This window comes from Camelus dromedarius, chromosome 25, assembly GCF_036321535.1.
Source record: "Camelus dromedarius isolate mCamDro1 chromosome 25, mCamDro1.pat, whole genome shotgun sequence".
Taxonomy (NCBI): domain Eukaryota; kingdom Metazoa; phylum Chordata; class Mammalia; order Artiodactyla; family Camelidae; genus Camelus; species Camelus dromedarius.
The window spans coordinates 19,971,952-19,977,851 of NC_087460.1; the positions used below are offsets into that span (position 1 = coordinate 19,971,952).

The 5,900-nt window shown below is 38.3% G+C and overlaps 1 non-coding gene across 1 annotated transcript; it reads right to left on the reverse strand.

Moving 5' to 3' along the window:
- Window positions 1–361: 361 nt before the first annotated feature.
- On the reverse strand, window positions 362–434 carry TRNAT-GGU (transfer RNA threonine (anticodon GGU)). The gene has a single exon. It is a non-coding gene; the product is annotated as a tRNA-Thr (tRNA).
- Window positions 435–5,900: the final 5,466 nt, after the last annotated feature.

Below are 5,900 nucleotides of genomic sequence, written 5' to 3' on the forward strand. Positions count from 1 at the left end.
CTGCATGTAAATACATGTACATAATATACTGCACATATTTTTTTAAATTTACATATATGTACTGTTCATTGTTTCTAAGAACCTTTAGTGCTTTAACTTTTTAAACTTGCATAGTTACCAAAGGAATATAGCCAACCACAAAATAAGAATTAATTCAAAAAGATACATATACCCCACTATTAGCAGCAACATTATTTATAGTTGCCGAGATACGGAAGCATCCTAAGTGCACAGCAATAGATGAATGGATGAAGAAGATGCTGCATAGATACGTAATGGAGTACAACTCACCCATAAGAAAGAAGGACATTTTGCCATTTGCAGCCTTTCATTCACTTTTTTTCAATTTAGTTATTTTTAATGGAGGTGCTGAGGATTGAACTCAGGACCTTGTACATACCAGGCACACACTCTACCACTGAGCTATACCCTCCCCCTTCAAGTTTGACTATTTTAGATTCCTCCTTTGTGTTATCACCAATGGCAGGATTTCCTTCTTTTTAAGGCTGAATAATAGTCTACTGTACATAGTGTACAGTATACACCACATTTTGTCTATCATTCTCCATCAACATTTAGCTTGCTTTCATGTCTTTTGTGAATAATGTTGCAATGAACACGGGAGCGCTGTTAGTTCTCTGAGATCCTGATTTCAATTTCTTTGGATATATACCCAGGACTAGGATTGCTGGATAATATGATATTTCTATTTTTTAGTTTTTTTCCCCTTTACTTCTCTGAATCTTTTATTTATTCATTTATTTAGTTCCAGTTGAAGTATACTCAGTTTACAATGTTGTGATGTTATTAGTTTTTAAAGGAACCTCCATACTATTTTCCATAAAGGCTAAACCAATTTACCTTCCTACCAACTGTGTCCAGTGTTTCAATTCCTCTACATCCTCTCTGGCATGTTACTTTTGTTACTTTTTGATAAAGCCATCCGAACAGGCATGAGATAATATGTCATTATGCTTTTGATTTCCATTTCCCTAATGGCTGGTGATATGAGCATCTTTTCATGTAACTGTTGGCTATTTGTATGTGTTCTTTAGAGAAATGTCTATTTAGTTACTTTGCCTATTTTTTAAAATTGGGTTATTTTTGCTATTGAGTTGTAGGAGTTTTTTGTATATGTGTTTGTTATACTAACCCTTTATCAGATATATGGTTGCAAATATTTTCTCGTACTCCATAAGTTGCCTTTTCATTTTGTTCATTGTTTCCTTTGCAGTGCAGAAGCATTTTAGTTGGACATAATCCAAATTTTATTTCCCTGTCTTTTTTTCTTGCTGCATAAGGGTTTTGCCATCTGGAGTTAAGGATCACATCAACTTCATGTCAACTGCCACTCCTGATACTAATCTGGACTGGTGGAAAGACTAACAAAGCATAATGTGTTTTCTAAAACCAGTTTACTTATCTTATCCTAAGAATACAGGGTAGGTAATTCTGCACGCAAGCAAACACCACTTTTAGCAAAAGGTCTTACAATATCCCAGACCCAGCTTCCAAGACCTCTCACTGCATAGGTCACGCTCAGTTACAAGGGATGCGGGTAAAGGAGGGTGGACCACTTTGGTTTGGGGAAGCTGTTCCACTGTCTGGAAACTCTTCTAGGTTACGAGCTGTTAGAACTGAGAATGTTATCTTGTACATCTTACATTGCCTCCTCATTAATCTCCAAAGGAATTTCTTAGGTAACGAGAGAAGTTCTTTTTCTCCCTTCTGATACATACAACGTGATGACCTTGGCATCTATGACAGGCCTTCCGTCCTCTCTCTAAGCCTGTGCTGTGCCCTGTCTACTCTTGAGTCAAGTTTTGATTCTGGGATGTGGATTGCAATGAAAAAGGCCTTGAATTAAAAGGCAGTTGGAGACAATGTTGTAACAGTGGTGAAGGCTCAGCTCTTCAGTATTTGCAAACATTTTCTTCTCCACAAAAGACTGGAAATGGTGCCCACACTGAGCCCATGATTCTAGCTGGTCCTGTAAAGTTAATAAAAATAAGCTCCACAGAAGAAGGGCTCATGTCTGTTCTGGGGTTACCTGCTGCAGCCCTGGCACTTCACTAGTAAACACTAAGGATCCTCAATAAATATTTACTAGTTTGAAGATTCTATAAGCAAAAAGGATCCCCTGCTTCTCCAACATAACTGGGCCCTAAAAAGTGATGACTGCAAGGGTCTTGGAAAGATGTTTCTGCTGTGATGTTGTTGGCTTGGTTGGGTTTATTTTCAATGTATATCATCCCACCCTGGTCTTTTAATAACTTAAGAGTTACTTTTACCCATTCTTCAGGCCACAGTGTGACAGGAAAAATGGAGTCCAAAAATCACTAACTTAGTATATGTATGAGTGAAACATTATGCTGTACACTAGAAAATTGACACATTGTAACTGACTATACTTCAATAAAATAAATAAATAATTTTTAAATTAAAAATTTTTAAGTTAAGTAGGAGTTGAGAGGATTGAGATGGACACTTACAAAGCCAGGATTTTAAAAAAAAATTCTTAAAGCCAGGTCTTTAGTTCTTACAAACTAGATACAATTACAGATGGGAATAGAGAGAAAGAGACAGAAGGACAGCTTGATGCAGGGAAAAGTGAGTACGCCTGTCACAGGGAGCATGAAGTGGGATCTCATCGTGCTTTTGATTTGCCTCCATCCCCCTGCTGGTTCATGATATTGATCATCTTTTCATCTGCCTATCAGCCATGTGCATATCTTCTCTGGGGAAATATCTATTCAGATCCTTTGTCCATTTTTAAGTGGGATATTTGTCTTTTTATTGTTGAGTTTTAAGAGCTGGTTTTTGTTTGTTTGTTTGTTTTTTATATATTCTGGATATTAGTCCCTAGATTTGATTGGCAAGTATTTCCTCACATTCTGTGGGTTGCCTTTTCACTTTCTTGCTAGTGTCCTTTGAAGCACAAACTTTTTAATTTTGATGAACGTAGAATTTATTTTACTGCTTGTGCTTTTAATGTCATATCTAAGAAGCCATTGCCTAACTCAAGGTCACAGAGGTTTATACTTAAGTTTACTTCTAAGAGTTTTAGCTCTTATGTTTAGGTCCTTGATCCACTTTGAGTCAATTTTTATATGAAGAATATGGAGTGCTGGGAGGAGGAAGGAGGAAGTAGGGCTCCAACATCATTCTTTTGCATGTAGATCCAATTGCCTCAGCACCATGTGTTGAAAACACTATTCTTTCCCCATTGAATTGTTTTAGTACACCTGTCAAAAATCAATTGACTTATATTTTTCTTAAACTCTTTTCAATGTCTCTATTTAAATGTTCAATATTTCCTACTGGATCTTGACTGGTACCAGAAGTGGTCCCAGGAAACAGTCCTTCAAAATGGGACTCTTGGGTTAAGTTCATAACATATTTGAGAAGCAATGGCTAACCCCCTTGCTGGAGGAAAGTGAACACTGATCATTCACAGAATATAGTGGCATTGCAATTCCTCAAGTATCACTAGTAGCATGAGATGCTGTGCAAATTGAAGGCACTGGGAGATCAAATCACTATGGCAGGTAGTTGTTGTGGTGACAATAGAGATTATGAAGATCTGAGGGATTTATGGTGGTCCTGCAAAGGGTAGAGGACAAATCACAGGCTTTGGATCATTGATTCAGAAACTGAGTAAAAGATTAAAAAGCCTCCACAAGAGCTTTGAATTTGTAAAACCAATACAGCCAAACATCAGCACAGGGGCTAAATTTAATGGCTGCAGATTATAGCAAAACTGATATTCAATTCTATTAGGGTCTCTTTTGTAAAAGTACAGAGACTTGTGGGCAAAACATAGACCCTGAGACATAGGATAGGTTCATTTTGGCAGACCTGGAAGAGTTCAAAGACTTTAAAGCCCTGAATATCTACCTCCCTTCAAACCCCAAACTGATCAACCTTAGCTGTTTGAGGAAAGCAGTTTTCCCCTAAATAAAACTTTTTTAGTGACTATACCTCAGGCAGTAGTCTCCCAAGATGAGGTTAATTCTCTGAGATCCCTGTACTAGCCCCCATTCTTCCCAGCCCCACAGTGAGAGAAGCAGCTGCTTGTTGCATTGCCCCCCAGGAAGGAAGAGGAGTCACGCTCAGAGGACCTCTTTGAACTGACAACCTGTGCTGGTGTGTTTCTCCTTCTCATTTTCCAGGTAACACATAAGCTTCTAGTTTTGAGTAAAGCACAGAGGTAGACGCTTCTGTAGCAAGTCAAAGGTGTAGTGCAGGCTGCTTTGTCATTTTTGTACATGACAGCAGTTCCAATGGTATTGGAAATGTCTGTGGGAGACAAAGACGCTGAATTCAGCCTCTGGAGCACCGCCCTGGTACCTCACAACCAACCAATCAGAAGACAGTTGCATGCCCTGCAACGCTCACCTAAATTTTGCCTATAAAAACGTCTCTCCAGAAACCATCCAGGCTTTTGAGCACAAGCCCCTATTCTCCTTACTTGGTCCTGCAATAAACCTTTCTCTGCAACAAACTCTGTTTTGGTTTCTTTGGCCTCAGTGTGCATCAAGATAAAAAATTTTTATTGGGTAACAATTGTGTCTGTAAGAGGAAAGCAAATTAAACATAAATGATGTAAAGATTTTTCACATTTTGGTTTGGAAAAGGTGAGGCAAGCATATAAAGAAATAGCCTTTTCCCCCTCATAATTGATGGGAGTATAAATTTCTAACTTCTATAGTGAACAAATTGACAAGAGCTCTTAAAATTGAAAATGCACAAATCCTTTGACCCAGAAATTCTTCCTCTAAGAATTTATCCTATAGATTGTGCAAGTTGATCTTGTTAACAAGGATCTTCACTGCAGCAACATTTATGGTAGCAAAAAGAACAAAAAAATCAAAATCATCTTCAATAGGAAACTGAACGAATAAATTGTGATACCTATACCTCATGGAATACTATACATGCGTTAAAAAGAATGAGGGCCCATTATATGTATTCATTTGGATACATCTTACATATTATGTGGCTATGAATCAGAAGATTATGGGTGACATCCAAAATTCACATAATGGGCTAACACAAAGGATCAGATTGTCAAATCAAACCCACCAAACCAGAGGCTTACCTTGTATCAAGCTTCTCTACAATTTCAAGGATACACGTAATCATGAGACATAGGTGAAGTAGGGAGGGATCTGGGACCATCACCACCACCACTCTGGCCACAATTTACAGATGGGGTTTCTAAGCAATGTGTGTAGGTCACATGCAAAAAGGTCCGTTTTCATCAGGAAATATCCATTTTGTAATCAGATAGTTACACAGCTTACATAACATTTTCCAGGAAGCCTTTTCCTAAATTCATAGATTCCAGGTGTGGTTACCATAAGCAGTCTTAGACAACTAGATACATTCTGCTAAAAGCATCCCATAGATAAGGACTCTTCAGACAGCAATACTGTAATAGAAAAGAACAAATCTGACTCCATATTAGACCTGTGCCTTTAGCTTTAACCCTGTGCTTTGCTTCCTGGGCTGGTTCTGCACCTTTTGTAAAAGAATGTTGCCTAGAGCCTGAAAGACACAGGATAACCTATTCTCAAGGCTCTGACCTTTAAGGATATTAACACTTTTCCATTCATATAGAGATAAAAAGTAACAGAATAGAAAATAACATTTGTTTTGTTGGAGGTTTACAGGGACACCATGACCGGACCCACACGGACAGCTGCAAGAACAGAGGAGTCCACATCAAGTAGTTTGCAGCAAGCACACCCTCTCCCCTTTTTAGTATAAAAGGAGCCTGAATTCTGACTTGGAGAAGATGATTCTCCAGGACATTAGTCTGCCATCTTCTCAGTCTGCTAGCTTTCTGAACAAAGTCATTAATCCTTTCCCCAACACTTTGTCTCCTGACTTATTGG